Source organism: Cyclopterus lumpus, chromosome 7, assembly GCF_009769545.1.
Source record: "Cyclopterus lumpus isolate fCycLum1 chromosome 7, fCycLum1.pri, whole genome shotgun sequence".
Taxonomy (NCBI): domain Eukaryota; kingdom Metazoa; phylum Chordata; class Actinopteri; order Perciformes; family Cyclopteridae; genus Cyclopterus; species Cyclopterus lumpus.
Window position 1 is genome coordinate 20,352,852 of NC_046972.1, and position 23,666 is coordinate 20,376,517.

The window sequence follows — 23,666 nt, forward strand, 5'->3', positions numbered from 1 at the left end:
TAACTTTTCATTGTTACTTAATTATTCATCCGATAATTTCTTGATTTATCTATTTATTTATTTTTGCTGTGAATTTATCAGACAATTAGTGAAATAAATGATCATCAGTTGCTTGTTTTAAGATGTTCAATCAAACGCTGACACAAAAACAGTGAAAAGCAGTTTTACCGTCTGAAATGTAAATGAATGTTGAATAGTTAATAAAACATAAGGCCACTATCTAGCTCTCAGAGGTGCTTTAATCCTCCCTGGACTGCTGTCAAAAAGAGCGCTGAACTTTGTGCAGTGGGATATTGGATTGTTCTTTAAAAAAAAGGAAAAGCCTCAGCTTGACCTCATTTAGCCGTCACTGAAAACCTTCTTAAATGTGTTCATTCGTACATATTTGCGATATGAACAACTGTATTTAACCGAACAGTGCGAGCCAGAGCTCATTCTTTAACTTCTTCAACACGTAAACCTGCAGATTAAAAGCTCTCAGAAAAAAAAAAAAAGAAGAAAAAATTCCCAGACGGTATAATTCTTGGATTGCTCACGCGTTCAGGTTCTGGTCTTTGTTGTCGGCTTTGGCAGCTTAACACGTTCTGGTTACCTACCGTCGGATTTCAGGGCAAAATATGATAATATTACAACAATATTTGGGTTTACGTGCAGTTTTTTGTACCCAGTGAAGCGAGAAGTACTTACGACCTTTGTTTGAGTAAAAGTAGGAAAAACAAAAAATGTGAAAATACTCCATTACAGTGGGAAAAAGTGCTGAATATAGAAGTGAAAACAGAGTTCTGATTCACAAATGTGTATTCTTGGATTTTTTGTATTCTTTTCTGAAATCAAACAGGAGTTTAAGTGAAACAATCAAGTGGGGAAATGTCTCTCTATATCCTGTTAACGGGACATGAAAAGACCAAGAAGATTTGGGGCATTTTGCCCGCCCCTTTGGCCAGGAAGGTTGGAAAACATGGTTTTAACTTCATAGCATTGTATTTCATAAGCCCGTATAACTTCTTTTTTTTTCATGTAAAATCTATGAAAAGTACACTGTGAATCTAGTGAAATACAAATACTGACCCTCCGAAATGTAGTGGAGTAGAAGTAATATAATAAAGTGTCAAATTAAAGTATAAGAACCTCAAAATGACGACATGGGATGAGGTTGTTGTCCTCTCTTTCACAGGTGGAGATTCAGCCTCATTAAAAACAACTTCATGTTTATTAAATCCTACGTTTGGGGCTTGCGAAATCTTATTTTTGGTTCCCCGAATTTGTCACACTGGATGAAGCAAGTATCTTGCATTTATTTGGTACCCTGTGGGCAAACGCAGTGGTCTAAATCCCAATAAACATCTAAGCTGGGCCATTACATGCAGACCCACCACTCCGTTGGTGGAGATTATTCCATAATTCGACCCTGTGGTCATTTAAGTCGAGTGCGATTTTAGAGGAATTGTGTTGTTTGTTGGACTTGGTGGACGCAAACACATTAACATCAAAGTAAAACTAAGGAATGGGCATACATAAAAACGCCAGCCACTGATCATCAATTCCAACAGAAGGAAGGCCACCGCACACGAAAAAAAAATCACACGGGAAGCAATCTTGAACTCCTCGGGAGGAAAAAAGAAAAAAAAATCCATAAAGTGGAAAATCATGATGTGACTCCTTGAGGAAGCGTCAGCGAAAGGCGCCCGTCCTCCTCGTAATTGAAACAATGCTGCGGGGATAGCAGAATCCAATGGCACATAACGCACAACGGCGCAGTGAATGTATGATGTTTAATAGATCGTGAAAATGGCAGTTTGATGACGGAGATGGAGCATTTCATTAGAGAGCCGGTACGGTTGGCTGCTGTTGCCCCGCGATGAAAGACCGGCTGCTACACCTGGAAGGACGGCCTCTTTGTCCACGAGAGACCCTTAATGAGAGGTCCTGAGAGACGCAGCTATTTAAAGTGGGCAAATTCCAGAACTTGTAAGCATTTCGGCCAAATTACCTGTATCGGAAATTTGTTATCCTGTCGTATTTTATTAGTATGATGAGATGTATTTTCATCATTAAAGACCCCAACAAAGAGCTCGTAGTTGGCAACAAAAGGAGCAGGCGAGGGCGATCAGACGGAGACGGACTTCGCAGGTTTAAAACACGGACGGCAGTAAAACAGACTGACCCAGTTTCGGATGATATTTTTTTTTTTTATCCGATTTACTTATTAATTTAGGAATAATCTGTAGAATAATTTAATACTAAATTAATCGAGAGAGCCCTAAACCCATCACTGAAGGTTGTAACGCTGCCAAGTGATACAGATTCAGATATTTGCCTTTTTATCTCTCATTTTTAATAAAGAGGCCATATATTCTTATCCTTAAAGCCCTAGAGTATGTTGGTGGCACAAGTAGAGATAAATCTAGTGGAACGCCGCGAGATATCAAATGCACTCCATGCCATGTACTAATATTTCTCTACATGGATAAGACATCCAGAGAAGAACAGCCCAAGGCAGCAGCAGTGCCGCTGTGTGCGCAAGTGTATATGTGTGTGTGTGTGTGTGTGTGTGAATGGTGTTTGTATTGACTGAGGAAGGTCTACAGAGCCCCATTACAGCCACGTTGTAAACAAACACAGGACCCAGTATGTAAGTCAGACGGGGAGACCGAGGTACCTTGAAACCCTGAAAACAAACATCTCATTGAAGATGCTGTCCACGCCTCTGTGTCCACGTTTTTTTTTTATTATTTACATTAAACACAAGTTATACAATGTGATATACTTTATTATTCCCATGGGGAAATGTGTCTGGGACAAAAATACTGCGCACACGATATGACAGTGTGACAGATGCCTCCTTCTCCTTTTATACATATTACGCAATCCGGGATCAACCCCCGTCGCATCATTTTGAACTTTAGTTTACATTTCCCTTTAGAAAGTAATATCTAAGAGCTGTCACTCATTTAAATGTCTTCAAGAGTGTTCTTTGTCATTGAAGCGTGTCACCTCGAGACGACGTTCGTTCGCAACGGCAAAACATCGTCAAACAAGCACACAGACACTTGGATTATCTATTTTTAAACGACGTAATAAGGAAACGGTTTTAATTAAAGTATCCCCAAGAGTTCCAGAAATATTCATACGGAGCCTGAACGTGTGCGCAAAACGTTTCTTTGTGCAAACCAAAGCATGATTGATGGATTTTTTTCCGGTTTATCAAAGCACTTGGTGAAAGAAAAAAAAAAAGTCTACATTCTGGGTAATAATAGTTTTTTTTTGTTGCTTTTTGACCAAGAGTTAATTGAGAAGATTGATAGCCCTCTTGTGTTGGCCAGCAGCCGGCGGACTGAGCTGCTGTGCTGGTGGGCAGACGTTGTTCCTCTGGACAGAGCCAAACCAGCTGGTCCCCACTTTGTGTACTCTTTTTCCAGCCAAGCTAACTTAGCATGCTGCTAGCTTCCCACGTAGCATACAGACATCTAACAGACATCTATGGGCAAGAAAGACAATAAGCGCTTTTCCGGGAACAATCGTGGTCCTGTTGAATATTTTCAAAGTCTACATGAGAAAGGATGTGTTTAACTTTTCCAATATTTAACCCGGAGCCACCATCTTTCCATAACCCCTCGATCAAACAAGATTTTGTGTAACCCAAACCTAAACACAAGTGAGGGCCACACACTCACAGACCCGGATCACTTCCCTTCTCTCGATAGGCTTGAAATGATATTATTGTAGTTATTCTAATTGTCTATTTATATTCATGTATGTAGAGTCGTGTTTTCACAATTATTCACTGTGAAAATGTTACAGTACCTTACTGCAGGCAGTAGCTCGTACTTTACTGTGAATTTACATTCAAATAATTTACAGTATATGCTTTATTTATCCCCCCCCTCACACACACACACACTTCGGGTTATATGTGTGTTGCTCGGGCTGCCCACGAGATCTGGCCCCGTGCGTCTGCTTCTGTTTCGCAATAACAGTTTTCAATTCCCCAACTTACAGGTGTCAGACATGAAAGCTGGGAGTGGTAGACACGGCATCCCACATTGCTGCCTCTGCATTAGTAATCAGGAGTCGCTGTAAATACAGACGTCACATTACCAGAGTGCGATACTGCAGAAGGGCACGGGCAATGACAAGGATGCTCTGAGTAATGGGTTCTCACAGTAGCCCTCACAGGCCCATTGTGACGCACAACCAAGTGAACAACTGAAGCCTCTAATGGCAGTCCTCCCTTTTTCTTTTTTTTTTTTTTACAGTTTAATGTTGTTAAACACAACTCTGTGGATGTTGTTGAGGAGTGCAATTTGATTGCTTTGCTGATCCTTTGACAAAAAGAGCAGGACATGTTGAATGAAACATCATCCTTTTTTTTTTGTTTTGTTTGTGGCATTTCTCAATTTGTCGCATGTCTCGGCTAATTTGTGCGAACCAATCATGCTAATGCATTTTTTTTTTATGAGAAACGACGAGATTGTGCTTCCTCACATGTTTCCTCAACATCCCACCCCTCGTGCTTCGTTCCCATTTCGATTGGAGATTGTCGGACGTGGGCAAAACAAGGAGGGAACGGGTTTGTGATTAATCACGTCCAGTGTCTGCCAACAGGGATTCCTCAATTGGTCTTTGAACAAGTCTATAGGGTTATGGGGGAGGGATTCTTGCATCCATCTTTCTCCAAGCCACTGGAAGACTTATGAGAAAATCAGATCTGATCAGCGGATCCATAAGCGTTCACTGCCGAGAAGTGAACGAAATGAGATTACCGTCTGGATTTCACAATGTTTGTTTGCTTTGCTTTTACAACCCGTCACGTCTGACCAAATGTCCAATTTTTCTTCTTCTTTTTTTTAACTGTGTTAGCTTTGTGTTTTATAAAAAAAATAATAATAATTAAATCCAAACTGCACATATATATTGTAACCTCTCCGTGTGGCCTTGTTAGGTGGAGCCAGCCTTTTGTGGCAAGCAGATTGTAATCAAGGCCAGGAGGAGAGCGCAGAGAGCCGGTTGACTGTTGACTGCAGGATGCAGGAACTCGGCTGTGCAGGAGACATCTGCCAGGCGCTGGTGTGCAGAACAAGAGCTAATCTGGAGTGTTCTGTTCCAGCTATACAAAGAACTGCGTGCATCATGGAGAAAGTGGGGCTAATTGCAATATCATTTCTTATTTTTTGCTGTAGAACATTTCTTTTGATTACCAGGCCGGACTATTCAATCCATAGGATCCCCGTTCAATCAGAATTGTACGAGCCAATGTTTTTCTCATTGCAAAGCCATTACCTCATGTGTGTGTGAAGTCTATATTTTTGTTAATACAATTCATTTTGTTCCCAAAGACAAGTAATACCGCCAGAAATTGATATGTTATTCAATTGCAATTTACAGCTAAAGGTATACCATTGTTTCCATAAAGAATCCCTCTCTATCACAATGACCCACTAGAAGTGTCTGCATCTACAAAGACCTTTACCATTAGTATTTTATTATTTATTTTCATTATTTTGTTTTCTGGAGAGGACACCAAGCCATTACCGGGACTGTCCCGTCAAGGAAAACCCCTAAAAACGACGTGACGCTCAGATGACAAAGCTTCCGAGCGGCCGCAGTAATCATGACTCAACAGCAAAGGAGGAAGTATTGTGATGTTTTTATTGAGATCACATAGTCCAATCGGAGAGGAGGTCCAGGTGGACGGATGGGACAACAAACGTCTGACTTTAACACCACGGTCCGTTTCCCATTTCCTATCCAGAGTCAACAGGGGTTTCTTTCAACTTCTCCTATCCTGTAACCATGGCAACAAAGGTCCCCTAACCTCTACGAATGAGTCATTTTAACCCAAAGCATGATCCTTCCCTAAACCTGACAAAACAGTAAGCCAGGTCATAAAGCTGATGGTACTATTATTAGTATTATTCTAATATTAATAACAGTAAACCTTTTGGTTTTTGAAGGAACTGACAAATAATATTAGTTTCCTATAAATATACAGTCCAATAGATAAGATCAGAAAACTGTTAAATTGTTCTTTAGGGCATACAAATATGCTGTATCGTTGTCATTTGGACTAAATTGGGTTGTTTTTTTTATGGATAAAAACTAAAATTGTCCTCCAATCCAACGCTAATCAACAAACATGTCAGTTACGCAACTAAACCCTCGCCGAAGGGAGAGCAGTAACAGCAGCCACATTTAGAAACTTTCATCCGAGACAAAAAAAAAGTGAGCCACTGAACCAGAAAATGAAGATTAATGTAAAGGGAAGCATTTGCTGATCGGAGGGGGGGGGGGGGTAGAAAAAAAAAAGCAGCAGAATTAACATCTATTTAGTGAAAAAACAAACATGTTTCCTGTAGTTCTATTTCACCAAAGTGATTAAAATATATTAAGTGGTTAAATATAATAATATCTAAATGTTTAGAAATGAACATGTCTTGAAGGCAACACCAAGAGGAACTAGCTAACATCACGCGATGGCCATGTGTCATGAAGGTGCGTATCCACTGCATTCTTTAAATATGTATTACTTTACACGACTCTGAAGGTTAGACCAAAACATGAGTTATAACATATTTATTAAAGATAATAAATTTGAATGGACTCTGCCTGTCAAGAGGGAACAATTATTTAAAATGCGAGTCGGAGGCGGTTTTCGCTGAGGTCGGCGCGTGGCGCGATAGCCTCCGCTAAGAACAAAGAATAATTTCGACACCTCGTCATCTAATGTGCCTCCGTTATGAGGAGCTCTCTGGCTGCGATGGAGAGATTATTTGCCTCATTGTTTGCGTTGTAAATCTTGTAAATTAACCAGAGTGCTAGTGGATGTCATCTCTGATTAGTGTCAACGGGCCTCTAATGAAGATGTTCTACCTGTAGGCGTGTTGCAGCTCTGCACCCACTCTGTGGTGGAGGAAGTACTCGGATCCTTTATTTCAGTAGAAATAGTCCTGCATTGAATATGTTTCTTCAGTAAAAGTATGTGAGTATAATCAGGAAAATCAAACTACTCAGAAAAATGGCCTTTTTATAATACCATTTGATTATTATTACTCGTACATTAATGTAAATGCGGGATTTTACTGTTCATAGTGATTATTTTCTTCATGGATTACTCTGCCGATTATTTTTTCTTTACAGAGAGACATCTTCACAACGCTTGATTTGTCCAACCAACTGAACTAAAATTATGAAACCAATGAAGTGGAAAAGCATCCAATCCTCACATTGACAAACGACTCGACAGTTGTCAAAATGCCTGCAATTTGATTTCCTATTCATTCAATGTATTCATTAACTAATCATTTTTACGGTGTGCAAAAAAAAAAAGACTTGATTTGTAAAGTAACGAAATCAACACATTCTCAACTCAAATACCGACGTCGGGTCAGTGGCCCTCAGCCTCAAGCTGACGCTCCCGGTTGGTGTCTTTTCAAGATAAACCTCACAGGAAGATGGGTTACAAACCCCCTTTAGGTTTAGGATGAGAGCGTGTTGACGGCACCTTGACTGACTTAAGACTGGGACCCGAGTCGCGTGATAACACGTCAATGTCTACTTTGAGTTTTGCACGGGACACAAACTGCTGCCTGCTGGGTGAAAGTCTTTTGATTATTTGAACCACCTGCCATGTATGGATTATTACAACCTGTATGCTGTGGTCTGACTGTTTGATAATGACACAGGTGTTTTTTATTTAATAAACCGTCGGTATCTATGTATAATAGAAGTATAAAGTGGCATGAGTGGAAAATAAAAGTAAAGTACCTCATATTTGTACTTGAGTTACAATCCACCACTCGTGATAAGAGAGTTTTCTTCCAGCGTGGCAGTTTTTACACAAGAGCATCTGGACTTTAAAACTTTTTTAAACAAGTCCTGCAATAAAAAAGAAATTTGACAGAAAGACACATATGGCAGAAATGACTAAGCCTTATGAAATGGAAGGGGGAAAAAAAGCTTGTTAAAGGATCATTGAGAAGCAGAATCAGCAGTTTGGAAAATAGGATTGTGTTACGAGTGTGAGGAAATGGATCTGCTGTTGTTTCAGAGATCATCGGGCTGTGGTCGGAACAGCAAAGACCACACATAGGGGGGGGGGGGGGGGTGTCAGGGGGGGGTCTGATGAGCAGACAGACAGCCAGCCGGGTGAAAGCGGAGGAGGTGATCCAGAATGTGGGCAAGAAGCAGTGATAAGGAACAGCAGAGAAATGGATGTGTAAGACTCCGTCTGTCTGTTTGTCTGTTGTCTGTCTGTCTGTTGTCTGTCTGTCCGTCCGTCCGTCCGTCCGTCCGTCCGTCCGTCCGTCCGTCCGTCCGTCCGTCCGTCCGTCCGTCCGTCTGTCTGTCTGTCTGTCTGTCTGTCTGTCTGTCTGTTGTCTGTCTGTTTGTCTGTTGTCTGTCTGTCTGTCTGTCTGTCTGTCCGTCCGTCCGTCCGTCTGTCTGTTGTCTGTCTGTCCGTCCGTCTGTATGTCTGCATGTCTGTTGTCCGTCTGTTGTCTGTATGTTGTCTGTCTGTCTGTCTGTCTGTTGTCTGTATGTCTGTCTGTTGTCTATCTGTTGTCTGTCTGTCTGTCTGTCCGTCCGTCTGTATGGCTGCCTGTCTGTTGTCCGTCTGTTGTCTGTATTTTGTCTGTATGTCTGTCTGTTGTCCGTCTGTTGTCTGTCTGTCTGTCTGTCCGTCTGTATGTATGTCTGTCTGTCTGTCTGTCCATCTGTGGTCTGTCTGTTTTCCGTCTGTTGTCTGTTGTCTGTCTGTCTGTCTGTCTGTCTGTCTGCAGTCTGTCTGTCTCTTTCTTCTGCTGGATGGCTGTAACTTTCAGCGCTGACGTATGTGCCTCGTGCTTTTCAGGTCGGTGTGAAAGGAAAAGGGAACCGGGGGGAGAATGATTTATCCCGCCCTGTTCCTATAATGTCACGCTCACTCGAGGCAGCATGGGAAAAATGAATTACCAAAGATGGAGGAAATGACAGTAAACATATCCTGGATGATTTTCCGGGTATAAGGGGGAACATTATAAGGTCTGGAACTGATTACGGAACAAGGAAACTCATTTGGATGTAAAGGTTACAAGTAACGGGCTCTGTGCTGACAGTCAATCTCTTACTCTGTTTATTGGAGCTTCTCCAAACGTTGCATCTTAATGTGATGGGGAGGGGGGGGGGGTTCTCTCTGGGAGAAAGTTGTTAATCAGGAGAAAATACTGAATAATGTATTGTGCCATTAGAAACGTACAACACACTGTAGGTGCACTAAATGTTCAAGTAAACTCTTCAAACAGGAGACCGTTGCATCGGGTATTTTTATTACGCAAGCTTTTTGTCGGGCTCACCGATATGTCTTACATTAATTGTTTCTTTCCCTGAACTGGGCCTCACGGGCGGCACTACCTCCCACGCTGCATACAAATCCCACCTCCGATTGGTTGAACTATGGCCCATACCCTTAACCTCAATATGCTAAACCAAACACGGCCATTTAATTGGTGGATCTAGTCAGGGGGAGCAAAAGAAAGATGGTGGTTTTTGCGATTGTTGCGCATTGTGTGTGCACTTCAGGAAATTTTGAGATGTTTTTTTTTTTTTTTTTTCCATCTCTTCTTAAAGAGAGTGCACTCCAAATACCTTGATATGCTGTTTAAAAGCGTGCAAAGTGAAGTAGTGACTGCAGGGCGGATGGAGCTGTGCGTAACTAAAGGAGGGGAAAAGCAGTAAAAGCGGGATATTAAAGTACAATTATGCTCTGATGAAGGCCACCGAGCCAAAACATGAAAACCAGAGTGAGTGAACTGCAACTCATCATCATTCCGGTTTAGCAGCTGAAAGAAAAGTGCAGTTTGACGCCATTTAGGCTCACTTGTAAACCTCTACATGCGCACTACCAATAAACCCATGATTTCCTGTGTTGCTCCTATGATAGCACTTCTATTCATCTGACTTCATTCCAGAATAATATGTCTACAGTGAAGGTTGAGACAAGCATTTTTGTTCCTCCTGAATAATCACTAAAAGGACTCGTACTGTGACTGCTGATGGAAAATTACACTCCAGACGGTGTGATATTGCTCAAAGAAAAAAGACTGAGTTCTCTCACTGTGAGAATGAATGCAGGAACGGCCAAAAGAAAAAAGGAAATGTGTTTTCCCAGCAGAGGAATTCTACTGCTTGTCCCAAAAGCACTTTGTTTTAGAGCTTTCGAATGATCAATTTTCTTGTTTGTTTTCCCCCCAAAAAAAGACAAAATGAAATGGTTCAAATTAAATTTTAAGTGGCTGAGTGAAACATTGCGAGTGCGTCTGTTTTTTTTTTGAGTGTTTTGAGAGAATCCGTGTGGTCTTTCCACGGTGGGTGTTTTTTCTTGTCATTTTCTGTTACGCCGGTTTAACTTTTTTTTGTGTTTTGACATCCAGTCAAGTTTGGAATTTGAAGCGTTTCGCCTCAATTAACGCACATCCTTCTAATTGGAAGTGGCATTTGAATCAGATGTGGCTGTTGGATTTCGGAGAGGGACCCACAGGGTTATATATATATATATATATATATATATATATATATATATATATATATATATATATATATATATATATATATATAGAGAGAGAGAGAGAGAGAGAGAGAGAGAGAGAGAGAGAGAGAGAGAGAGAGTGGAGATTAACAAAGCTTCAGCAACAACAAAAAAACAGGCATAAAAAATGTAAACGGACTAGTGGAAACCTCGACTTTGTGGCGCAGGAACCTTCTAACACGAGATGCCTCGCATCACTCCAGAATGTCTGTGCGATGTCTTTCTTTTTAAATCCGGAAGAAAAAAGAAAACATGCTCGCTCCCATCACATCACATCGGAAAAAAAACACTCCTCAAGTGAAACACAAGTGGAACAGCTGTATTCAACAGCCTGCGAGCTTCAGAAATACACGGGCAGCTATTATTCTCTGACAGTGATGCAGAATCAAGTGAGGCGCCACCGAAAACCACACGACCCGTCGGGGTCGTCATGTCTCACTTGAGAATGATTAAATGCAAAGATGTACCCCCCCCCCCCCCCCCCCCCCCCCCCCCCCCCCCCCCCCCCCCCCTTCCCCTCTTCCCCCCCTCCCTTCCCCCACATTTCATACAAACAAGCCGGTGGGGGAAAAAGGCACAGATTTCCGTGCCTCCTGAGAAGCTCTCCACCGAAATCACACGAGTTTAAAACCAATGTCTGTCTTCATCAGTGCACAGACTCCTCGTATCGGCTTTCTGTGGTGAGGAACAACAGTGGAGCGGAAAGGAGCCAGGAGCTTGCATAGGGGGGGGGGGGCTCCCATAGACACATGATGAAGGGGTTCATTGTATTGAAGTCGCCCCCTCCATCACACACACACACACACACACACACACACACACACACACACACAGCAGATCCACAAGAAACACCGGCCTCATTCCTTCTCCTAAATCCTTTTCAGAATAATGTGATTCATTTGTTGAGTCTGTGATCAGAGAGGGATCACAGTTCCCCCCCCCCCCCCCCCCAAAAAAAAAAAACCAGAGCTAAGCCTCCCCAGGTTTGTAAAGTCTTATACGTCTGCGACTGCAGCTCCATCACAAACACCACTTGTTCTTCCTTCTCTTGGTCGGTAGCCAGCTTCTACACATCCCCACCAACATGCCAAACGCGTATCAGATGTGCGCAGCGCACTCTCACGGGCAGCGGCTGCCGAACTCCATCACAGCACCACTCCTCAACCACCAGAAGAAAGGCAGACACGCTTACCTTTTCTTTTTTTTTTTTTGTAAGTCCTCCTGATGCCACTGCGGCCCCAAAGTAGAGTAAAAAGAGAACTTCTGCAAATATCTGATGCCGTCCAGTTGTTGTGTGTGTGTGTGTGTGTGTGTTTTTTTGTGTGCGTGTGTTTCTTCCTGTTTTGAACGCCGCTTGCCAAACCCGCCGCACGGAGGAAAAGAATATAAAGAAAGAGAGAGAGAGAGAAGCAGAAGAAGAAGAAGACAGGTGTGTGGGAGTGAACACGCCGGGATGGATTCGGAAGTGGTGTTAGTTGTGGTCCGGTCCAGATGCGGTGCAGCTCGAACACATCTCCGGTTTCTCGATCAACTCCTGCGGCTCCGGCGCTGTCCAGTAGTGCTGAATGAGACTCCAGGGGTTGCAGAGCTCTCCTACTTTTCCCTCCTCCTCTTCTTCTTCCTCCTCTCCTCCTTCTTCTTCTTCTTCTTCTTCTTCTTCTTCCTCCTCTCCTGCTGCTTTCTGCACCGATCTGTCCCTCCCACTTCGTTAGATGGGAAAACTATCTCTCTCTCTTTTCTTTTTTTTTTTGTGAGCGTGTGAACGCTACAAATGACCAAAATGAGAGCGTTGTTGTCGCGCGCTGACAACGCTGGCGACGCATTCCACAACAACTGCAACAACAACAAAACACATCAACAAAAAGGGGGGCAGCAACTGACTGCAGCACAATTTACACTGGAAATCTCGAAGCCACGAACTAACCCAGGAGGCGAAGATAATGCATCTTTAATTGGAATCCCCCCTCCAAAAAAGATGGAGGTTTCCAGTTTAAAGACAGCCTTCATATATATGGTTATGGATTGGTTTGAAAGCCGGTTTGAAGCAGCTGTCAAGTCATTTCGAGAGTTTTATTTTTTGTTTTTTTTGTAGTTGTTGATGTTTTTTTGTGTCAGGCAGAGGAGACGCTTGTGCGCGTCAAAGAGCTGCTCGTGCACGGGGATCAGCAGGTCTTTCACATCGAGGTGTGTGTGTGTGTGTGTGTGTGTGTGTGTGTGTGTGTGTGTGTGTGTGTGTGTGTGTGTGTGTGTGTGTGTGCGTGTGTGTTGTGTGTGTGTGTGTGTGTCCCTGCTTCCCCGGCGGTCCCGCTGGCTCTCACCGCTCCTGGTATACGTGCATCTAAGAGGGCTGAGGCACGCTGCGCGAGACATTATCTCCATGTAGGCGGCGTGAGGCGCTGACGCGTCTCCGCATCACTGGGCGGCTTCAACGCGCAGCGTGTGGCATGGGGAATGGGTGCCGCATCGGATCCTTTATGGGTATGAGTGTTGGTGGAGGTTTGAGGACTCACTTAGTTAAACAAAGCGTGAGGGAGGGGGGGGGGGGGGGTGGGGGGGGGGCACTCACTGTGAAACACGCCGCGTCTCGAATTTCACTCTTAAGGCGCCGACTAGCGCATCTGGAGGCGCACTGCGGCCGCTCCTCAATCTGTCCGCCCAAGAGCACTCTTGTTTAAAGTTAAAGACTGCGTGTTACACAACACGCACGCGCGGGTCAATCGCGCACGAGCACTAATCTCTCAGTGCCCACGTGTACACGTAGTGTCCACCGTTCGATGATTACCTCGGATCGTCTCCGGGGTCGTTTCGACTTGATCGTTTGGAATCGCTTTTCTTTTGCCGGACTGATTGCAGATATTGATTCATCATTCTCATCAGTGGCATCCTTCCAGTAATGAAAGAACAGCTGTGTGTATTATCTGAAGCAAATGGCTGTATTGAGGTTGATGCAGCAGTTACTAATGCTTTATGCATCAATTATGATATATTATTAAATAGTAACTTTCAGGCAGGTTGTTGAAAATCTTGTCACAATCATCAGGAAGACCCCCTCCATTGGAGTATTGCAGGATATCTGGACCAAAATCTGCAGATTTGATCAAATATCAAATTATTATTATTATTATTATAACCACCAGTTGTATAGTCATACATATGCATATAGCCCTACAGCCTAATCCTTTGTTTTTATGAATAGTTGAAGATGACCGAAAGATTTAAACTCTGCATTTGTAAACGCAGAGTTGATGATTTAAGAACAATTACCACTTATTAGTGACTGTGCCTGCAGACGCGGTGGCTTATTGCTTCCTTTGTTTCCACTCATTTCGTGACTAATGCAGAGAGTCTGACAAGCTGTTGATCTGCGTTCCACACTGAGGGAACGGTGTGATGATGAAATGTTTCTAAGAGATATTGTATGATATTGATGATATTGTAATTAGATGTTCAAGGTGGAAAGTTCCCCTTCATGTTGTTTGAAGACTCTGTGAATCCTGTTTTACTCAAATATTGATACCACAGCGCTGTGTTTACCATTTCGTGATTATGTCGTTTGGATTTTGTAATGCATTAATACACACCCTGCTCTTGTGTTTTTATTCATTTTCATGTTCAATATCTTCAATTGACTTTTTGATATCCAGACCGGTGCAAAACAGAGGATACATAACAGAAGATGACATGTGTTCCACTTCCCTTATATGCAGCTCGGCATCAACACTTAGACAGACCAACAAATGCACAACAAACAAACACCAAGATCAACCAACAATCATAACTGGAAGAACAAAAACTAAACATTATAAAACAAAATAACATTGATAAAAAAGAGGTACATATCACTAACACTTAAACCGTGATACACCCCCCTTCAACACAACAGCTGCCAGTCTCATATATATATATATATATATATTATAAGAACAAGGAATAACTCTTAATTTAAGTAATATTCCACCATTTTTATATCAAACATAATCTTGTGCTGCCCAGCTATTGTTCGCGGTTTACAGTCTTTCCATTTCAACAATATTGCACTGTAAGGAAACATAGAGGTCTTTTTGAATGTGTAGTTGTAAATTGTGTGTCTGGGGGTCCACACAATATACACCTTGTTGAATTTAATATGAAGATTTAGGCATGGCCTATCCGCTACATTTGATCAACATTCATCTATTCTATAACTCGCAGCCTCAACCTTACATTTCATACACAGTTCAGATTTATTGTGATCTATTTTATTTCTAAGTAATCTGCCTACAGTGTGGTGGTCCAAATTGAGTTTCCTTTTGTTATATTACAAACTGAAAGGTTATTTGCAGATTTCCATATTTGTAACCATGGTTGCTTTATCACTGTCTATATGTAATTATTCCAATATTTAAGCATGACTGCAGGTTTGACGTGATCATGTTTAGAAAGAGCCCCAGAATGCCTTTCTTTCTTCCTTCCAACATAAACTATGTTCGCTCAGAGTTTTTCATAATCCATCAATTCTGCACTTGGAGGATTTTCCCCGAACCTGGCATCACGAATGTTGTTTTTATTTTTAATGGATCATAACTGATCAATAAGGTCTTAGTAAATGACTTATTAACCATAAATAAAGCCATACATTACATCTTCTTAAAGGGCGGCGTATTAGAAAGTAGCATGCCGAAGATCATATTCAGTCGTTATCATGGTGCGTTGTGTTTATTTCTTCACATTCTTTTTTAACAACTCACAGGGGCGCACCAAATCTGTGAGGTGCAGATGCGGAGCATTTTGTAGCAATCAGCAGGTATGATTGATCGGGCAATTTCAGGAGTCTGACAGTGACTTTATTTTTTTACGAGCAAATCGGACTTCTGAAAACACTCTGTTCTCGTTTGCATCCCAGTTTTCACCCAAGCTGCGGGCCTTTATGGAGTATGTGTGCCTCAAGAGCTAAATAAAGATTGGTTATTATGGAGAATTTGATTTTTTTTTCTTCCTATTTCCCCATCATTTAAATTATGCAAAAACATAAACCCTGTAAACAATTTGGGAAAAGATCCTTAGATAGTGGAAGACACGACTTTTTGGGCGAAGTCTAAAATATGATAAACTCGGGATAGCCTTGTGTTTTTCTTCTTTTCTTTTTGCTCGTTGATGCACAATTCTGTCAAACACGGTTTTCAGCAGTTGCTTTTCCTAAATCCTTGAAACAGCTTGTGCCGTGTTGCTCACATGGTAACACGACTATTATGCGCTAGGATTTTATTATTTCATTTTAATTTAGTTCAGCCAGACTACAGCACCCCGATTTAAACTCACAGAAAATACAATCATCAGGCCACAGCTTCAATATGAAATGCTAAAAGAATAAACGCCCATATTCCTAAGAATTGTCATGTCTGAGTTTCAGTGCATCATTTGTTTCCTCACCTCCTTGACTGGAACAATTACAGGCTATATGCATTTTCAGAGCGTTATCACAATCAGAAATTGAGACGTTGTATGAATTTCAAAACACAAAATGTAGCCTTACTGATCCACAGTCTTAATTATTGAATTAATGAGGGTCAACCCAGAATAAATTAATAACAGAAAAAAAAGTCTATCTATTTTCACCTTGGACAGACACGTGAACTTGGGGGTCCATGAATTATTCTTCTCTAAAAATGACCATAGTAATCGGGGTGGGCAGCAGGATTTGATGAGCTCCCCTCCGGTGGATCCGGAGAGGGATTCAGTCTCAGTAGATGCGGAGTCACGCTCTTGTTTGAAAGCCCCAAAATAACAGGTACATCAAGGTGAGTTGTGCTCTGATATGTCTTTGGAATAAATATAAAAGGTGTTATGTTGCTCAAAAGAAACTCTTCGCGGAGCAGATGAGATGCTGTTGTTTGGATATTCAGTATTCCTGCTCATATCTATGGTTGTCTGGCTCCTGCTGGGTGATGATGGAGTGCAGGCTGCAACTCAGAATGACCCCGCAAACATGATGCGTGTATTTTCAACAATATCCAGCTTTTTTAGTATTTAAATATTAAATATTATATAAAAAAACATTTGTTTCATGGTGCTCAGAACGAGAGATTTAAGAGGCCGTTCATTAAATCTGAAAACCTGGAAACAATGAGTTCTTTATGATTAAATAAATCTGACTGCCACTCATCATATTTGAATGTTTATCTGTGAGTTTACATGTTAATGTGAGTCCAACTGCATCATCACAGACATATCTCGATCTAGTTGTCCTAAATATAAGTGTGTGTTGTTTAAATTCAAATAGCACGCATATTTTGTGTTGCTGAAGTAGGTGAGAAATACGTCGTTGCGTCCTACATTAACACACAGATGTATTTTCTCGATACTATCTTTAGACGTGTGCGTTCACACGTATACCGTCCTTGCATAGAAGGGGAAAAGTGACACATTTAAGACGGGAGAGAACACCTTCAATCACTCTGTAAACAAAGCTGGCATGGAAAGCGTGCATGTGCAAATGCACGTTACTGTAATCACAGATGGATCAGAACATGTGCCACACGTTACGTAACCCAAACATCAACAAGAAGCTAACGAGATGCCACGGCGCAGCCGGGTCTCACCAAATGGCGTGAGAATAATAAGACGGCGACAGGCGCCTCAGAGCAAAAAAACGCTCGGGAAGTCAGGTGATGTAGGATGAAGGACGAGAACGTCCGGGGGTGAATTGGATGGGTCAAACAAACACATGACTTTCACCCAGGAGGCCGTGGTTCATGTCCCGGGTAACAGACGTCCCTATTTAACGATAACCGCGATCTTTTCCTCAACCTAAGAATTCACAACCTACGTGTTAAAAAAAACTGCGCCCGCGTGTCCGTATGTGACGAGTTGGGAAAGAGAACGTCGGTAAGTAATGTGCTTAAAATACTCATGAGACATTAGAAGTGCCAATGCTTTTGGTACGCCTTACTCCCCCATGAGATCACCAAATGATCGAAAAGTTGTGTGTTGTCTCACACACACACACACACACACACACAGAGTGGTCCATACTTTGGGAAGTGACGGTAGAGGTCACGTCAGGAGGACGTTGGGACCAGGTGAGTTGAGTCCCGGGACGGCGGCGGCAGATTTCTGGGCGTCGGGCCATGGATCTGTCTTGCCCACTGTCCTGCCCGGCAACACTGCAGCTCTGCACAGATGTAAATGTAGCTGCAGCTGGTCTTCACAGCATCAAGCATATAGCTTAAACTCATAGACGGGGACTTTTTTAAGTGTTGTGAGTGTTGATTCTACCGCAGCACTTTTTAAAAAACGTTTATTGCTTCAGCACGAACAATCAACATTGTCTTTTATTCTTATCCTTCTTTCTTTTTTTTTTTTGCATCCCTATTCAAGAAATCAAACAGAGTAACGAGCTGCGAAAAGCCATTCAACCTTTTACAAAAAATGCATATGTCTCAGCCTCACAATTGATTACACTGATTACACCGACTGACTTTGGGCTGTTGACAATCGTGACACGAGAAGAAGAAGAACTTTAAATGTTGGTATCTCACCAGCAAGACTCAGCAGAAGCTAATAACTCTTCTTCTTCATGCGTCTTTAGTGATGTACCACACACCGCTTTGACTGCCACCTGCTGGTAATAGATTACTAAATATTTAAATATGACACAAATCACATGTTAAATTAGAATTGTACACAAGTGCCAAATCAATCTCAGATCTCGCTGTGAGACAAACGAACGTCCAATTTAGAGCTTCGGGGACCACAAACCGGCCGCGTCAAAATCCCCGACAGTGTCAGAAACGACGGCCCAAAGTCCCTCGATGTGCTCGCCGCTCACACACACACACACACACACACACACCAATCAGAATATGACATGAAGTGACACAGAATACGCTGTTGGCTTCACAACTCTTTTTTCTTTTTCTTTTTCCCCATTACCATCTGAGCGTCGCCATGACAGCGTGACATACATCACACCAACTGCCACGCCTCAAAATTGGTCTCACGCCGTTTGACTTCCCCAGACTTCATTAGACCGCTTCTGACATCGTGTGACATGCAATGAAAACACTCTGTGGACACGTCCCTTCCTGCAACCACGGCTTTTTATTTGTGCTTCAATGTTCTCCCACGTTTTGGAGATCCTAACTAAAACACCAATCAACATTTACTGTATGACGATTCAACCTAATTTTGCATTTAGTAACAGTATTAATTCAAATGTCGTGTCACCATCAGCACTAGTCCCAGTGCTTGTGACGATACCTACGTGTTTTATTAATGAAAGCGTATGACATTTGTTAGTTTGTAGTACACGTTTCTCACCCAGTTTGCGATAAAGAATGTTAATCTCTCCGTTGCTTGTTCATCACGGGTACAGTGAGCCTCAGAGGACTTCACAGGGAATCGAGCCCACCGATTAATCACACCACAGCGTAAAACGGTAATGCAGCATGATGAAAGACAACACACACACACTCACACACACACACACACACACACACAAAAGACAGGAAAGTATCATTCTTTAGGTGGACGGTGTTCAATGCAAGACTTTAAATGCACGGTGTGAGACGAATGCAAAGCATTTACCTGATAAATCGACCCTACTGCACGCTGGTTGGAGTTTTTGACAGCGGGACATATTTTAGTTTGGACAAATGGCCAAAATATAACACAGTGTAATATTTGGTATTGAGGTGATTCATGTCATTGTTTTGTTTTTAAAAAAAGGAAATTGTTTCCTTTTGGGTACGTTTCCATTCCTGTGCGAGCGGTTTCGGTTCATTTTATTTATGTGATGGGTTTTCTTTGTATATTTAACTGAATAAAGTATATTCCTTTATTTAGTTGGACATTGATTATCATTGAGTTTTGTGCTGTTGCTCAGAGACACTGAATTCAGCTCTTCGTCTTCTGGCAGCGTCACAGAATTAGCAGAATAGTTGTGCCAAACTAAACGGTTTATCTCTTTTCGTGAGCAAATAGCTGTGGGGGTTAAAGTGTAAAGCATAATGGGCATTAATATGGAGAAGCTGTCTCACTTTAAATTATACATTCAGGTAATTTGGGGATGAGTGGTAAGCTTCAACATTTGCTTCGCTCCCTTTTCTCTCACATCAACCTCTTCTCTTCATCCAGAGAGGCTGATGTACCCTATTGTAATGGATTTTAATGTAATAATAAAGCTACTTGGCCTCAACTTCTCACATTGAGGTCTGGCCTGTGAAACCTGAACAAGGATGCTGGTAAGCAGCCTGGCAACAAAACACAAATACAGTGTTACAGTTTTTATTTATGGAGGTAACTGCTGACTAAGAATCAATGTTTTTATTTGAGTTTATAGTTCATTTTTTCTGCTTAAGGAATAACTCAACATTTTGGGGAAATACGCTCGATAGCTATTTCTCTGAGAGTGAGATGAGAAGAGACCGCTACAGACAGTTAGCTTAGCCTAGCATAAAGACTGGAAATAGGGGGAAATAGCTATAGATCTACACATAGATCTCACATTTAAAGTGCATTAACATGTTATACATCTAATTTGTTAAATCCATGCAAAAACTGAAGAATCATGGATAAGGAACCCCTGTTTCAAGTCTTTATGCTAAGCTCAGTTAGCCGTCTCCTCGCTTTAGCTTCACATTTAACGTATCGGTACGACATTGGCACGAAAGGCAAAAATTAAAAAAAAGCTCATATCCCAAAAATATTGAACCATTCTTTCACTAAATTAACTCCGACTCAATCCGTAAACATCGCACCCTCAAAAAACCGTGAGCTCGAAGACCTCCGGTTTTTATTTATTTTTAAAAATGAATTGTCACTTCTGCCCTCCCGAGATGTGCTTTTCTCCTTCCTCCGCTTCATCCACCAGCGCCACAGTTTATCTAGGATCAGAATGTTGCCTACCGTACATTGTGCGACCGTAATCCAATTCAGAGGAATGTTTTGCGGCGGCAGCCAAGAGTCATTGTTATACATTGAGACACCCTATCTGGAAAAAGCCACCAAACCGCCTTTACAATCACGGCGCGCGGGGATAAGTCGTGTTTGGTTTTAATCTTCAGAAGCAGCTGCAGTCAAGAACGCAACTACAATGCTTTTTTTTTTCTTTTTTTTTCACAGCAGACGAACCTGTATCTGTGTGGGAGAGAAGGCTGCCTAAGATGAACCCACGGAAATATTTACGCATGAAAATGATGTTTATTCAACAGGATTATCAATGGCCAGCTACAACAACAACGACAACAACAACAACAAAAAGCATTTGAGGTTATATTAGCAAAAAAATATACACAGATTTAGCTAATGTCAGAATGCAAATGTATGTGCTGGAGAATTTGCATGCTGCATCCTGTTGTGGATGTACCCCTCCTGGTCACAAAGAAACATTTAAATAGAGTTATGGTTTGGTCTGAATATACCACAAAAAAAATAAGTACATTGAGCATTACAGCTTATCTTAATTGCTTTTGCTTGTGATATTACTCACCAGTCCATCAAAACTAAAGTGCATTTACAGTTGCAGTGTTGAGGATAACTCAACTTCTTTGAGGATTTAAAACAGCTCAAATGTGTTTGTTATACAGCAGATGAACCTGCAAACTGTGTGAGAGCGAAGAGGTAAACCTGCCAGATATTTACACATAAAAATATGTATTAAACTTATATTCATAAAAGCCAACAGCAAATGAAAAGAAAAAAAACTCTGATCTGTGGCTTTTGCTGATCCCCTAAAGGACTTAGAGAGAGTTCTAACTGGCTAATACTGGAACTTATTAGAGGTAAGTGTGTGTCCCTAAAAGTCTTAAAATAACACAACTGAATTATGTCTGAAATTATGAAAATGTTAAAAAAAAAAACTTAATCTGGGCATCTGCTATTTTTTTAAAAATATTACAATATATCGTTTGATATATTGTAATATGTATTTTAAGTGAACATGAAAACAATAAAACAAAATTAGAAATTAGCTTCTTTTTTTTAATGATGCAGTGATGGAAAGGTGAAATTTGTTTACACCTAATTAAAAGTGAATTAGTCAAATGTGATGTAATTCTGATCAAATAAACCAAACAATTAAAAAGTGATTTGCTTATTATGGCTCTTTCAGATCACCATATGCCTTGATATTTTCATACATTTATTATGTGTTTTGTAGTAGCTGTTTCTTTGTCTATAATAAACAGAAGCTGGGATACATTTCTACGTGCACTAACTAGCTTGTGTTCGGCAACTTGTAAACACAATAAATAAATCCAGCTTCAATACCAGCTTCATTAAAGGATGGCCTGTAATGCACTATTCATTGTGTAACATCACGTTATTATGCATCCAGGACATCCATGAAATGGTTTCACCTCCAGCTGAGCTTTAGAAGTCCAATATCCTCACATCCTTTCTGCTCTAAGTGCTTTGACTTCTTACATATTTGTCTAAACTCCAATCAGTTAATGCATCTAACGACTATTACATATCTCTTTAATATAAATACCCTCAGATTAAATCTGTTCAAATCACTTCAGGAAATGGTTCTAGATAGCTTCAACAAGGAACCTTCATTTTGTGTTTGTCTTCCTGCAGCTGGGTCAAGCGGTGTGCTCTGCAGAGTACTGGTTCTGGTTCTCCCGTGCCTCCCTTTCCTCCATCTGGCGTAGCAACAGGACCCGGGCCTCCAGCAGCAGCGCGCCGTCAATGTGCAGGAATAGTTCAGCTCAAAGACTGGAAAAAGGAGGAAACGGCCATCTTGGCCATGCTTTAAGGTAACATACAATAACATAAAGGTCATAAACCACTTTGTGAAAAGCAGAACTTGTTGTTTTTACACTTTGTGTTTAAAAAAACGAGATATAATGTATTTTATTACAGTGGGGAAGCGCCAGGCTCCTGTTTCCTTCTGTTTCCAGTCTTTATGCTGAAGCTCACTGGCTGCTGAGACGAGAGTGGAACCATCAAACTCACAAACTATTCCTCAACCCACTCACGTAGTCATTGTTCTTCGGGTGAAAAGGCTTCGCTAACAAACACGGTATCATTTCACACCAGTAATGCTAACTACTGGTAAATCCAGTATAGGTCAAGGCATAATGATGAATAATATATATAGAGCACATAAATAATAGAGGAATTTTCCAGTTTAAGTCATATACACATGCTCAATTTTGAACCTCATTAAATATAATCGCTCCGATAATTGTTTGTTTGTTGTAACTTACTTGCCATATGTTCTGCTTGCGAAGAAAAAAAACAGACTTAATCTATATTGGTTCTGTTGAAAAGACATTACAAGGTCCAACTTATTAAAAAAAAAAAAAAAAAACATCTGGAAGGCACACAAACACCGCATTCCTCTGATGAATACCTTAAACAGAGACATTTACACTGAATGAAACTGAATGAGACCTTTTAATCTGAAGTTGTTTGGAAATGCCACATCCATGTTTACCTTTTTTTCTGATGCAACAGTCAAAAACAAGCCACAATACAAAATGTATAGTTTATATTCTGAGCTGCGACATCTTAAATGGAGATTGGCAGAGAGTAGCCCCGATGGCTGCATGGGCAGTCTTTCTTCCACGGACAAAAACCCTCCTCCAATTACTTCCATGTCTCTCCTTCCCTCCATTCTCATGTGTTACACCCTCCGTGACCTTTCTATTGGATGTGGCGGCAGTCAAACGTCAACGTGTGAGCATATCATTGATAGAAGGATGGAGGTCATTACCTCCAGTTGTCTCGGAGAGAGGGCTGTAATCCCCCAGAAATCGAAGGCCAGGGCCCGGGCCCGCCGGAGTTCGGCTTAATTACTGACCGGGGCTTAATTGGCTCCTTGTAGGGGCTGAGAAGAAAGCAGGATGTGACACTTAAGGCTCGACTTCCTCTGCCGTGTGCCCTTTGTGTCAGTACCATTAACCTTTTCCCCGCAACCCTTCTCCTCTGCCTTTTTATGTTCAATTATAGGCGCTATTTAAATGAGCTGGAGTCGTAAGCGTAAGCGCTTTGTCACGGGCCAAGTGAAAAGGAAATAATTGCGACCCTAAATAACTTCATCAGGCGCGCAAAACAGGAGACCGGCTGTGTTTGCTGCCGACAAGAACGCCGCGCTTCGATTGGCTCGTGGGGTACAGAA